The sequence below is a fragment of the Dunckerocampus dactyliophorus genome, chromosome 7 (assembly GCF_027744805.1).
Source record: "Dunckerocampus dactyliophorus isolate RoL2022-P2 chromosome 7, RoL_Ddac_1.1, whole genome shotgun sequence".
NCBI classification, from domain to species: Eukaryota; Metazoa; Chordata; class Actinopteri; order Syngnathiformes; family Syngnathidae; genus Dunckerocampus; species Dunckerocampus dactyliophorus.
In genome coordinates, this window is record NC_072825.1 from 2,300,643 (window position 1) to 2,316,331 (window position 15,689).

Genomic DNA, 15,689 nt, shown 5'->3' on the forward strand with positions numbered 1-15,689 from the left:
AGGTATGCAACAAAATAAGGGGTGCTTCGATGGTTAGTGCATAAAATATCAATACATTTTTTAAAATTGTTATTATTGTTATTAGCAAATATATTTGTATTGCTTAAAAAAATAAAATCGTATGAATAAAATGTCATCAATAAGTAACAGTACTTAAAATACAGTTAATATTAAATAAAAATAAATGACTTGGTCAGTGAATCTTATATGAAAAATAAATAATTTTCTTTATTATTTTTAAATGTGTTTTTTTGTAGTACTTAAATAAAACAGCTGCAATTAGCAATAGTGTAGTATCGTGTATAAAATGTAGATTAAAAAGTAAATACACGAGGTCCCCAACTTACGAACACCTGACTAGCGAACACTCGCGGATACGAACACAAGCCGACTGGTCTATATTTTATTTTATTTTGCCTTGTAGTCGCTCAATCAGTATTTCTACTGCTACTGGACATGCTTGACCAGTAGAGGGCACTGTGACACTGCTAATGTAGCCTTAGAGCTAATGAGACCAATAGAGGAAGAGTTAGACTGGGGAGATACAGTGTAAAGCTAAATGGAAAGCTAAATGATACAACCCGGACAGAACGTGTGATTAAAGTTTATGAAGAGTTAATAGGCCTGCTTAATTCTACACCACCCACAGAACACTACCTCTTTTAGAAGAGTCTAACCACCACCACCATTTGTCCTTTTTTTCAATAACTCCTCCTCCAACTCCTCCACGACGACGCATGCTCGACCACTCCTCTTCAAAGGTAAATAACATTTATCATTACGTATTATTATATCACTTTTATTATTGTTTTTTTCATTAATTATCCTGGTTTAATATTACTACTGCATCCAAACTCATATTTACATACATACACATATACTGTATATGTATACACGTACATGTAGTACCGATATCATTGCTAATATTAACTTTTGTTGGACTTACAAACAAATCGACTTGTGAACAGTCGTCTGGAACCAATTGTGTTCGTTGGTTGGGGACTTAGTGTACTAAAAACGTCATGCAGATAATCTTATTATTTATTATTATTATTTAACTATTGTTGTACGTCAAAAAAAAGCAATAATAACAATAAAAAAAGGGTTTTCACAATTTCTATTATAAAAAAATATACTTGAGTTGTCTGAAAATGATAAACCTGTTTCATTTCAATGATAAAGCCGTTAACGTACTACACTGCTAAAGGGGATGTCATACAACTTCATGTTCTTCAAAAAGTCTGTTTTTGTTGAAATGAAGGTGATTTTATCGTTCCTTTTTTCACATCATACAGCCAGTAGCAGGGTTGCAGCCATTCTGGGTCCCATGAAAAAATGCCACCTTCCCCTTTATACGGCACCCCCATCCAATGGCACTCATTACAAATACATTGAAAAATGTCAAATTAGCCATGTGATCGGTATGGTCCGATTTCACTCCTGTGTGATCGGTATCCGAATCGGCGGCATAAAACCCTGATCGTAGCGTCCCTAATGTTAAGATTTGGTAGCGATAAAAGCTAAAAGGCAAAAGAAAACGTTAATAAAACACATCAAAGCGCTGACATATTTAGATGGAATTGGCTAGAATGAACCAAATGTCATCCTTCCCTTGTTTCGTCCCCTTGGCAACATCAATCCCGACAGGCCGGGATTGATTTTGTGTTGTTATACCGCTTTACTTCTCGTTGTCAGGCTGACACACGCAGCGTCGGCACATAAAAGAAGAAAAAACACACACACACACAAGAGAGCAGCTGCCAGACGGTGGCGCTAACTGCAGGGAGCAGCAGCGACAGCGCAGCCTCAGGACGTTTGACGGGAAAAAATAGCAAAGGACGAGAGCGGGTCACACTGAACCATATGTCCCAGAAGACAAACAGTGTGTGTGTGTTTGTGTACAAAATAAAATAGTGTTTGGCTGCTGCAGTGTGTGTGGACAACAAGGCACTTCAACAATTCCTGCACATAAGGCAACACACACACACACACACACACACACACACACACACACACACACACACATTGCCAGCAATAACCGACAGGTGGAAGGTGCTACTGCATCCTGCCTGGTCTCGAACCCGCGTCCACAGATCCCCTGCTAAATGAGAGCTGAGCAGCACAGGGCAACGAGCTGTCAGTGGGAGTTGATGAAGCAATTACGCTCCGCAGACGCAAAATCCATGCATTCTTTATGAGTCTGCACTTCTGGACCCCTAAACACACGACGGACGCGAGCATCGGGTCAGCTGCTGCAAGAAATGCAGCGAGAACGGCGCCCAGCCTTCTTGAAAAACAACCCACAGAAGGTTGGACGGGGTCTGTCCATCTGTGAGGTCAGAAGACACAGTGCTGGACCCCCCCAAAATGCTCCGAAATATCTTGATGAACAAGAGAAAAGTCAAATAAATCTAAAAATCCAAACTCCGTAAATGCTCCAATTAAGGCCTCCATTCAACGAACCACTCCATGGTGGGCATGATCCACAAAGGCAAGAGGTAAAAAACATCAACAGCTGTGGCTGTAGGCGACATCCTGATGTAGTTTTTAAAATTGTCTTATTTGAACTTTTTTTTGGCCAGTATGGATGTGAAATGGGTCTTAAACTGGATTCATTGTGGTCTTCAAAAGGTTTTGCTGCCATCTTGTGGCGTGCTGTAGCATCCTCAAAAATCCAAACGTTTTAAAGCGAGACTGAAGTTTACGTGTTGGTCTGAAATAAAGGTGACCTTTTACATGTTCAACACCTTGCAAATATTTTTAAAGACATTTCATGAGATTTTTAAGAGCGTTTTACACATTTTAAGACCTTAAATTCATATTGTTGGATTTTAGACTTTGTGAGACCCCACGGATACCTAGCTCTGCATGCGCTTTAAAAGGTTGCTGCTGAGCTGTTGGTGTGAAAGTCGCGCTCGAACAATAAACGCATCAGCGCTGTTAATGCTGACTTAGAAGTGTGCTCATTACCGCTATTACAACATTGGTTTTGTTGTGGGCGTCTTGTGCAATTAATAAACGACCATATTTTGAAGCGTTTATGAATGTCTTCCCGGGAAGAGATTATTTCACATGTTTTTATAAACCCGAACACCTGATCCCAACAACGTACATGTACGGCTTTGACACTTTTTTGCGCAAGAGGCAAAAAGAGGTGATGACGCAAATGCACTAACATTTCAAAGCACTTTTAAGCCGTTAAAAAGAGTTCGGCAGGCATCATTTCAATGGCAGGAAGGAGGAAGTGAGAGAGCGTTGAGGCGTGCAAAAGGTTACACATTGTCGGGAAATGTTAACGCACGCACACACGCGCACACACACACACACACACACACACACACACACACGCATGCACACTCGTAGGTCAGTTCCAAATGTGAAAACTGTAAATAGTTCATGGTGTTATATTTGGAAATAAATTGCTATTTTGATGTAAAACAAGCCTTTTTGTGTTGTTTATGTTGTGTTGTAGTTGTTTAGACATTTGAGCCGTCACAAAGGCATAAAATATTTGTGTCAAAGTGAAAGTTATGCTTGAAATGCATCTTTTCACAAAAAGTTGTTTTTCTCCCTCTTTTGTTTTAGTTGGGAACTGATATTTTCCTGAAACTTACCTACAGTATGTTCCACTGCTGATTACTAACAAACGGAAAAGGTAGAAACAAACTTGTTTTTTCTGATGAAATCTTTCTTTCGGTAGGTTCCATGGTGATATAGCCATAGAACACAATATTCTGCGCGCCTTGAAAGAGCAGTCCAAAATGGCTGCTACCGAAGGGTTTTTTGATTTTGTTATGATGTTACATGTAATGTAATGTAATGTAATGTAATGTAATGTAATGTAATGCAATGTAAAATGATTTAATTTCCTGTCCAGCCAACAGGGCAAATAGTATTGTTGATCCAGATGTCCTTTCATGCTAAACTAAACACTTTTAAAATGGGAACAAATCAGGCCAGCATCCCGGAAGTGATTCCAACACGAGATAAAAGACGGCTAAACGGATCCAAACTGCTTCACTTGAGTAAAGCAGGTCCACCGCCCCCCCCCTGCAAGATGAACACAGGAAGAATCAGCAGAGAGTGTCAGTGCACTCTGTTGGACTAATTGAATTTGCTTTAGTGGCAATGAGTAACAGTAAACCTGAATTAACTTCACATTTCTCCAGCTCGCCATTGATCAGCCACGCTAATAAAGTCACAGTTGCATCGTGAAGGCTTTACGAGCACGCCGGTGCTTTATGCCATTTCTAAATATACACAGAGTGCTTTCCTTTACACCCGCTGAGGACACAATGCTAGGAATAATGGGACTTTTTTTTAGCTGTTGCCATGGAGCCCGGATGAGGAAAACTGTGATGTTAATCCACTCTGGGATTGATTGGTCGGCCCTGAAATCCACGCTAAATGAGAGCAGCACAAGGCGACGGGCTAAAAACCCGAGTTGTCAGCTGGCTGTCCAGTGCAGCTGTTAAGGTGCCAGGGAGTGAGGTTTGACACACCAGCTGGCATGCTCATATTCTTCTCAAATAAGATGACGCCTGGTCTTCTTTCAGCCCACTTGGACGGCGCCAAAAACAAGAATTTTCCGCAAGCACATCTGCCAGGCCCACTTACTGTGCCAGCCGCATCCCCCCCCACCCCTCACCTGCCGCGGCGGTGTCCGCTGCAATTCATCACCGCCAACGTGACTCATGGAGCACACCCAGAGTTCCTCGCTAGCCAACCTTGACACGGCGGCCCACCAACAGGCGACCAACCGCTGCTGCCACTGAAGGCGAAACACCTGCAAGCTCATTTTACGCCGCAGGAGACGGAATATGATGTGCACGGAACACGACGGGGCACGGGTGACAGAGTCTGCAGGAAGCTGGCCGGCCAGCCGGCATGAAAGACGATGCGGGGGTGCCAAAAAATAAGGTAAAGAAATAATAATGGATGATGAACGTCAACATGAATAAGTGGAGGCTAACCAGAGTTGACTTATCAGGTTATTTTATTCATGCACTCACTAGCAACTTCATCAGCTGACAGGGTCAACAAAAACTTCATATGATTATTATTATTGTTACTGACGCAGCAAAAATGCAATATATGACAGAGTAAGGGCGCGGGGGGCCATTTGTGCCCCGTGGCTGTTTTTTTAATTTTTAATAAAAAATATATAATTAACAAGATAACAATCAAACAAAAAAAACACAAAGAAAAATGAAAAAAATCAGCAGTAATTTTGAAAGAATAAGTCAAAGTATGAAGAGAAAAAAGAGGTTGCAAAAGTTTGAGTTTTACGAGAACGACGTCGTAATATTATGCGGAAGAATAACAACATTTTCGTGGCATAATGTTTAAATATTAAAGAAAAAAGTCGTGACATTTTTGAAGTCATAATGTTATGAGCAACAAACAAAAGAATGAATAAAGTTGCGGAATGTTACGAGAATAAAGTCAAAATATTCTGAGAATAGAGACATCATTACGGGAAGAACATTTACAAAAACAAAGTTCAAATAACAGAAATGGAAAAATCAGCAGTAATTTTAGTCAAAATATTAAAGAAAAATAACTATTTTTTATTTTTTTAAAGGTGTAATATGAGAAACAAATAAAACAAAACAAAGTTGTCATTTTTTGAAAATGAAGTTGTGGAAAAAGTTATAATATGATGGGAATAAAGTCTAAATATGATGGGAATAAAGTCATAATATGATGGGAATAAAGTCTAAATATGATGGGAATAAAGTCTAAATATGATGGGAATAAAGTCATAATATGATGGGAATAAAGTCATAATATGATGGGAATAAAGTCTAAATATGATGGGAATAAAGTCTAAATATGATGGGAATAAAGTCATAATATGATGGGAATAAAGTCTCAATACGATGGGAATAAAGTCTAAATATGATGGGAATAAAGTCTAAATATGATGGGAATAAAGTCATAATATGATGGGAATAAAGTCATAATATGATGGGAATAAAGTCTAAATACGATGGGAATAAAGTCTAAATATGATGGGAATAAAGTCTAAATACGATGGGAATAAAGTCTAAATATGATGGGAATAAAGTCATAATATGATGGGAATAAAGTCTAAATATGATGGGAATAAAGTCTAAATATGATGGGAATAAAGTCATAATATGATGGGAATAAAGTCTAAATATGATGGGAATAAAGTCATAATATGATGGGAATAAAGTCTAAATATGATGGGAATAAAGTCTAAATATGATGGGAATAAAGTCATAATATGATGGGAATAAAGTCTAAATACGATGGGAATAAAGTCATAATATGATGGGAATAAAGTCATAATATGATGGGAATAAAGTCTAAATACGATGGGAATAAAGTCATAATATGATGGGAATAAAGTCTAAATACGATGGGAATAAAGTCATAATATGATGGGAATAAAGTCTAAATATGATGGGAATAAAGTCTAATTACAATGGGAATAAAGTCTAAATATGATGGGAATAAAGTCTAAATATGATGGGAATAAAGTCTAAATATGATGGGAATAAAGTCATAATATGATGGGAATAAAGTCTAAATATGATGGGAATAAAGTCTAAATATGATGGGAATAAAGTCTAAATATGATGGGAATAAAGTCTAAATATGATGGGAATAAAGTCTAAATATGATGGGAATAAAGTCATAATATGATGGGAATAAAGTCTAAATATGATGGGAATAAAGTCATAATATGATGGGAATAAAGTCTAAATATGATGGGAATAAAGTCTAAATATGATGGGAATAAAGTCATAATATGATGGGAATAAAGTCTAAATACGATGGGAATAAAGTCATAATATGATGGGAATAAAGTCATAATATGATGGGAATAAAGTCTAAATACGATGGGAATAAAGTCATAATATGATGGGAATAAAGTCTAAATACGATGGGAATAAAGTCATAATATGATGGGAATAAAGTCTAAATATGATGGGAATAAAGTCTAATTACAATGGGAATAAAGTCTAAATATGATGGGAATAAAGTCTAAATATGATGGGAATAAAGTCTAAATATGATGGGAATAAAGTCATAATATGATGGGAATAAAGTCTAAATATGATGGGAATAAAGTCTAAATATGATGGGAATAAAGTCTAAATATGATGGGAATAAAGTCTAAATATGATGGGAATAAAGTCTAAATATGATGGGAATAAAGTCTAAATACGATGGGAATAAAGTCTAAATACGATGGGAATAAAGTCTAAATACGATGGGAATAAAGTCTAAATATGATGGGAATAAAGTCATAATATTCCAAAAATAAATGCATAACGACCACGGAATGGCTGCTGCTCGATCACCCGAGGCCACCGACCCACCACGCTCTCCACCCTCTGCACTCTGCATAGAAAGAGAAAGTGGGATGTTGAGGACGCCATCATCTTCTTGCTCCACCGATCTCTCGCTCACCTGGACAGAGGCAGCGGTGCTGTGAGGATTACATTTTTGGACTTCTACAGCGCCTTTAACGCCATCCAGCCTCAGCTCCTCAGGGACAAACCGACAAGGATGGGAGTAGGATCACACCTGGTGGCATGGATCACAGACTAGCAGACCTCAGTAAGTGCAGGTCCGACACTGACCGGCAGCATGCGAGCACCACAGGGAACTGTGCTCTCTCCTGTTGACTCTGCACACGTACGACTTCCAGTACAACTCTGAGCTCTGCCGTGTACAGTGTCCTTCAACGTATGCAAGAAGCTGCTACAGATCTACCAGACCTCGGTAGCTAGCGCCCTCCTGTATGCAGTAGTGTGCAGGGGGAGCAGCCTCAAGAAGAAGGACACAGATCACGTCTGCGGCACATGCATGGATCGATTGGTTTGAAGTGTAAACGCCACGCCTGACGGACGCAGGCACCCGTGACGATGACTTGCAGCAGGCAGCTTTGAAATCCAACCTGTCTTTGTCCGACTTTTAGCATGTCGGCCCAATCAAACGTGGAAAAAAGGGGACAGAGGACAAACGAGGAGGTCGGCGACACAGCGGGGAGGAGTGAGGAGGAAGAGGGAGGGGATGGCATGGATGCAAAGGAGGTTGTTTTGGCCTGGCAGGTGGACTTGAGTGATGCTGCAGGCGGGCTGGCCCGTATGTCAGCACAGCTTGCTGAGGCCCAGCTGTGGAAAGATGGTGGGACACAGGAAAGTGTGCGAGTGACACAAGAAAAACCTTGTAGGATGGAGAAAACAATCCATTGTGTCCTCATGGGGTGGAAATAAAGCACTGCTGGCTGACCGGGACACACAAGCACTTTAGCATCACATAGCTATGCTAGCGTCTAGGGTTGGGTAATAATATCGCTATAAAGTCTTCCAAAGGTAAGAAATGGCTTATATCGGTATAAATGATAAACGGAAACAAGCGGAGTTGATGACTGAATTGACGCATTGGCGCCTCACGCGTGCCACAGCATGTAGGACCCCCATGATTTAATCACAGAATTGGGCAAAAAAAACCCAGAATTTACTGTTAAATGCAGAATCTCACGCGACATGCTGTCATGGTGAGGAGAAGGAACACTCGTGTGGGGAAGTATTCACTCGGCGGACCGTTCAATCGTGGCAGAATCATTCCAAACACTAATCCGCATCCTCCCGAGCTAAACAGGTTGAAATGGCGATAAACACCGGCGAAAGTTGGCGGGGTTAGCTTAGTTTAGCATGCTAGTGGGGTTGTGTGTGTGAGATTCAGGCTGGATGAGTATATTTATCACCACGTTGTGTTTTACCGCATTTTTGCATTAATTAACGGAGATTTTATTCACTAACCCATAAAGCACACACGCTATGCTGGTAAAAATAAGTGCAAAAGGAGCAGATGTGGAGCAAGAGACCATCATATGCAAAGTTTGCAAAGCAACGGTGACGGCAAAAGGCAGGAAAACAACAAATTTGCTCTACCATCTCAGGCGCAAACAAAGCGTTGAGTAGGAAGGGCGTGTCATGAAGCGCGAGACAAGGTCAGCGAGCACGTCTACCCTCACCCGGTCAGAAATAGAAAACGTAGACACTAAATGCACTTGCTGTACTGCAGTTTGTCACCAAGAAATCAATAAATGCGCTTTACAATTTGAGACAAGTGTATTTAATCATATGGGTTAAGGTTTGTAGCTTTTTATACAAGCCTCCACTGAATTTAATATATCGTGATACATCCCAAAAATATCTTGATGCATGCTAAAATCCATAAGGCCCAACCCTACAGGTTTGTGTCCTCCTGTCCCACTCCTTGATGTCACTACACTGGATGTGATATACGGCATCCGCTACGTTAGACGAGAGTGGAGTTACAGTGTACGTGTCAAAAGTGGACCAAATACACAACAGCGGGCGTCAACAAATACAGCTCATTAGCATTAAAGCTACACAAATACACGTGCGCAGTGCACAAGGACACACATGCATGGGCACAGCACCAGAGAGGGATAGATAGCCAAAGTGGCCAAAAGCACTGTTTGTCCTTTATTAACGTCCCGTCACAGGGCAGATGCTACACCTCTTTTTGCCCTCGGGTGTGGAACTACACACACTCACTCTAGCGCTTGGAAAACTGCCATTTTACACCACCTGAATGCCCAAATAGGGTGTTATTCTTTCATGTGCTGTGTATTGTTTATCCAGAAGGTCTAATTATAGCCTCAACCTTAGCAAGGACGTTAATTGGAAGCAGGCAATAAATGGAGAGGCTGTTACTTTATATTATCATGTAACGATGATTTGGAGTGCATGAGAAAGTGGAAAGGAAAACGTAGCTGGCTTGGACCACTTCACAGACTTCACAGACACCTGTTCATTGGTTCCAGTCCACTAAATAGGATTCCTTCTTTATCAATGGAATATTTTGGTAGTTAAAGCATTGAAAACCTGCTTACGACCGTCTTCGACTTATTGGTTGTTTTTATATTTTTGGTTAAAAATGTTTCATTCGGGGGCCGCACGGTGGTCTAGTGGTTAGCACGTTGGCCAACACAGGAACAGCCTGGAGATGGGAAGACCTGGGTTGGATTCTCCCCTGGGCATTTCTGTGTGGAGTTTGCGTGTTCTCCCTGTGTGTGGGGGGGTTTTCTCCGGGTTCTCCGGTTTCCTCCCACATTCCAAAAACATGCATGTTAGCTTCAATGGAGACTCTAAATGGTCCATAGGTATGAATGGGAGTGTGAATGCTTGTTTGTCTGGCACACAGCTCATTTTTTTATTGGTATTGGTACATTCCACAAATGAAATGAAACAACAAAAAAAGGGCTTTATAGGTGAAACCTGCGTTGTTAGCTGCCTTGTGCTAGCAGTTTTTCAATATGTCTCATACAAGGATCGTGGACGAGGGGCAAAATTCCCCAAAAAGTGCAGTTTTCCTTGAAGTGAAGAGTTAAGAATGTTAAAAAATGAGATGAAATCACCTTGACGTGCAGTTTAAACTCAGTGGTTAACTTCTTTTTACACTTGCATGACAGTTCAGGATGGTAAAATGTGACGTAAAACTGTCTGCTGGCGTCGGAACAGATGATTTCTATTCCATGGTTGCCCACGGGGAAGTGGAAAGGTTTGAGAACCTGGAGGGTTATTCCGTGCAGACACAAAGCTGTTGGTTAGGAGGTGGGTGGAAGTCATGTGCTTCAGAAAGACTCGGCCCAGCTGGTTTATTATGCGAACTCGGAGATTTGTAGAAGTGCCTCGAAAAAGTTCAAGCAAGTAAGTGGCCCTAAGTGTCCACATCCCGCAGAGTCAGACCTGGCAGAGGACAATTCCTCTCAATAAAAATGATAAATGGAGGAGGGATTGTCGTTAAGGTCGAGGAGAGCATCTCGGTGCGCCGGCTAAGCTGGCAGGAGACAAATTGGCCTTGTTTCCCCGTTCCTGTACCTCCGAGGGATTGGAGAAAAAGTCTACATCCTCCGCAGGGGAAAGAGCCGTATTATCCGAAGATTAAAAGCCATTTAAAGTCTGGTATCCACAGAATGACCTCCTGGGAAAATGATCTCATTTAAATGTAATCGTCACGCTGATACCAAAGGCTTCTTTGCGCTGTGATCACTTTGGGAGTTGAGGTCAGCCATCTTTACCAAAACATTCAACCTCTCTCCTCTCTGCTGACTGCCCACCTCGGTTCTTTACATAATTAATCCCGCCAACACCCACACTGCAGCCACACACACACACGCACACACGCACACACACGCACACGCACGCACACACACGCACACACACGCACACGCACACTTTTGAGCCTCCGAGCACTGAGCTTGTTTGCAGGCCAGTGCACGGCCATCTCATCATCTGTGTGCCAGAGTGGTAATATATGAAAAAAATATAGTATTAAGCCCCCGGTGGGTCCTCTAGCGTGACGATGGAAAGTGATGCTGCAAAAAAAAAAAAAAAGACCCAGATGCTTGACTTGCAGGCGAGGGCACTGGAGTGTGGCAGCAGTGTATGAAGCGCACATTTATGTAATGTCATGTCATGTAATCAGTGGGGAAGATCAGGCAGCCGTCCATGCTGGTCCTCTTCCTCCCCCTACAGGACAAAAGGAGGCATAGCCTCGACAGACCGAAAAGCGATAACATTTCCCTAAAAGTACAGGAAAACATGCACCGACTATCCCATCATGCAGGCGGGACCTTTAAAGGAATACGTGTCCGATCGTGAGAAAAATCCCTCCCCTGTTTGCTCCAGAGAACCTTTTCATGACCTCATGAAGGAAAAACCTGGTCTCACCTCTGGCCCGCCCCTAGCTTTGTTTAAAAAAAAAAAAAGGCTTCACTACACATCTCAAAATAAAGTCCAGCGCTCTGCTAAATAGCTAAATATCTGTTAGTTAGCCGTCAGCTAACCTTGCATGATGTTGCTATGTAGTGTTAGCACTTTAGCATCACATAGCTATGCTAGTGTTCCTAAGGCAGGGGTGAGCAAACTGCGACCTGCGGGCCACATCAGGCCCGCCAAGCGTCTTAATCCGGCCTAACTTCCTTTTTCCAAACCTTTAACGTGGATGGCGTAGCCGGAGACATGACTTGCGGTGGTATATAACTATATACAACTATATAACTATATGTGGTATATAACTATACCAATATATATGTGGTATATAACTATATACAACTATATAACTATATGTGGTATATAACTATACCAATATATATGTGGTATATAACTATATACAACTATATAACTATATGTGGTATATAACTATACCAATATATATGTGGTATATAACTATATACAACTATATAACTATATGTGGTATATAACTATACCAATATATATGTGGTATATAACTATATACAACTATATAACTATATGTGGTATATAACTATACCAATATATATGTGGTATATAACTATATACAACTATATAACTATATGTGGTATATAACTATACCAATATATATGTGGTATATAACTATATACAACTATATAACTATATGTGGTATATAACTATACCAATATATATGTGGTATATAACTATATACAACTATATAACTATATGTGGTATATAACTATACCAATATATATGTGGTATATAACTATATACAACTACATAACTATATGTGGTATATAACTATACCAATATATATGTGGTATATAACTATATACCACTATATAACTATATGTGGTATATAACTATACCAATATATATGTGGTATATAACTATACCAATATATATGTGGTATATAACTATATACAACTATATAACTATATGTGGTATATAACTATACCAATATATATGTGGTATATAACTATATACCACTATATAACTATATGTGGTATATAACTATACCAATATATATGTGGTATATAACTATACCAATATATATGTGGTATATAACTATACCAATATATATGTGGTATATAACTATATACAACTATATAACTATATGTGGTATATAACTATACCAACATTGTTTTACATGCAAGTAACAATTTCTTTGCAAATATAACACCATGAGCCATTTACAATTTTCACATTTGGACCTAAACTGTGCATCCATGAAAGCTTCCCTACAATGTGTAACCTTCTGCGTGCCGCACTCCTCCACGCACCTCCGCTTCCTCCTTGCTGTTGAGTGTGTAAAAGGGCCACGCCGAGCTCTTTTAAATGCGCGTCTGCCACCTTGTGGCCGTTTTTATGGCTTAAAAGCTGCAGCGACAGTGACTTTTGTGACAGTTTGGACACCCCTTTACTAGAAAATACATCTAGAGCGGAGTATAGAGAGGAGTAAGCGGCTGACGGCGGTGTAATCCCACTGCCGCGGTTTGGGGGCAACAGGGAAGCACATGTGACACATTTTAGACTCAACACAAGGGCTTTTGTTCCCTGGAGCAGCGGCCCGGGTCCGGGAAGAACCATACAACTGGCTTCTGATAGCCGTCATTCGGGAAGCCACTGAACGCAGCTACAAAGAAGGCGCCGAGATATTCGGCCTGTGGGGAGACGCCGGGAGAGGATCGGAGGCCATGGAAGATGGAGATGAAGATGAGCTCACGGAAGGAGGAGAAGAGCAAAGAAGGAGAAAAGGATAAAAGTGAGGGATCAGTGGAAGGTCTTGAAAGAGCGATTGATTCCAAAGGGGGCGGTGATGCAGGAGAAAGAGGATGGCGATGCTGAGACCGGATGCCAGCCACCAAAATGAAGAAGAAGACAAAGAAAACAATCAAAAATATTGATATTGTGACATATTCTTCGCATGAGTGTTGTAGCATCGTTGTGCCGACCTCATGAAATATGTTTTACTTTTAGGGGTGTAACGATTCCTTTTAGTAACGATTTGATTCGCATCACGATTCGTGGTTGCAGATACGATTCAAGGACGATATTGGTTCATTTAGAACGGTACGATCCGAAAGGATTCAGTAACTTTAAATCGATTCAGTAACTTTTTAGCCGAAAGTTCAACCGGTGTGACTGTGAAGTCAACACCTGGAAGCTGGACAGTGCAGGCGAAGATTCCCCTTGTTTGTTTTAAGGGAATCAGGTATGAATGAATGATGGATGTGAACAAACAAGTAAACAACAATGAATGGCAAATGCGTTCACATTTAAATTGAATAAAGTGCAGCCAACACTTCAGGTTGAATTAACAGGAGCTTAACCTTTTCTGCTCTCATTTTCAAGATTCAAGCCCGAGCTGAGTTTTGGCCTCGTCGCAGCCTACACGTGCTGGCGAGGCCTGAGGCTTCCGCAGAGCTGATGTTACCTCGCGCTGCTGCTGCGAGGGGGGCCTGGACGCGCAGCGTTGTGTGAGACCTCATACATCATACATCACAAATGTGTTTATTTATTTCTATGTAAATTGTAGTATCTGCCATGATGTGCAGCTTGCTAGCAGCTGAAGCTGCTGCGCGAGGCTACTGGGGGGGGGGGGGGGGGGGGCTCCACAGTTGCTCGTTGGGCAAAGTGAGAGAAGAGAGTCGCCAAACACACCGCTAGCCGGTTTCAACAAAGACAAAGTCGCCGGGGATTGGTAAAGTCTCCGAATCAGTTCGGAACAACGGAATGAAAAACTTGGAAAACGCTCCGGTGGAGGTTTAGATTGCTGATTCGCTCATTTCACTGTCGGTCAAATAGGGATTCCGCTTCAGACAGATCAGCCAATCATCATGCAGAAGCCGACCGTCCGGGCCAGCCCACTGTCCCATAGACCCCCAGAGACGCTGAGCGTCAGATGGGCGGGACAAAGCCCAGCATTTATCCAACGACTGTTTCACGCAGCGGAACAACCCACTCTACGCTTCCCCAATGACGTCAGTGGACGCTCAGCGCCCGACGCTGTAAATGTGCCGTGGCGCTGCGGGGATGAATGAGAAGGAAGTCGTGTCAGTACCTGAGATAAGTAGCTGATTCTGAGCAAAATGCACACACAGTAGTACACTGTTTTTTTGGGGACATTTTCGGTGAAGCTGAGCATCCCTTGCTGTCTTCGAGCAATCGCCACTGGCGCCTTAGAAGGTGGTTGGAGAGATTTATCATTTATTTACCGTGGCATTTTACTTGACCTTTACATATCCTACAAACAGCGAGCGACTTATTTAGAATACCTCCCTCTTTGCAGAAGCTAAAGTGTTTCCACACACTGCACCGCAATGGTGGCTTCATTATTTCTCGCTCGCCGGCTCGTCCTCTGCCATCCGCCATGCTACGCTTTGTTGTCTGCTGGCACGTGGCGATGACGTCACAGACAGGCAGACTGACTCGAGTAACGTTTAACGTCTTTATCATTAAAAGTGCTAAAAAATAAATAAATAATAAAATAACATTTCTTGGATTGTATTAAAAAATATTCTGATGCATTCTAGATGTTTTTTTTTAGATATTGAAATTTTAACACAGTTGCTGTATCACGGAACTTCTAAATTCTGTAAAAATAATTTAAAAAAAAGCATCAAATGTTACCCAAAACTTTACACAAAATCACAAAATGTATTTTTTTGTGTTTTCAGCTTTTCAATATTTATTTTCTACTGTATATTAAGACAAAAGTGTATATTTGTTTTGAATTATTTTATTTCTTCGTTAAATAAATTATTTTAAAACTTTTTTTTACATTTGTCTTATTTTGTGAATGCCGAACGAGGTTTTCTGTAACGTATTTTTCACTTACAAATAAATGTTAGAACATAACAATAATATTTTATTATCTATTATTATTATTATTTTAAC

The 15,689-nt window shown here is 40.8% G+C and overlaps 1 protein-coding gene across 16 annotated transcripts in view; it reads right to left on the reverse strand.

The window, feature by feature from the left end:
* syngap1b (synaptic Ras GTPase activating protein 1b) overlaps positions 1–15,689 on the reverse strand; it is a 168,976-nt gene that overhangs the window by 90,038 nt on the left and 63,249 nt on the right. The gene's annotated exons all lie outside the window — the stretch shown is intronic.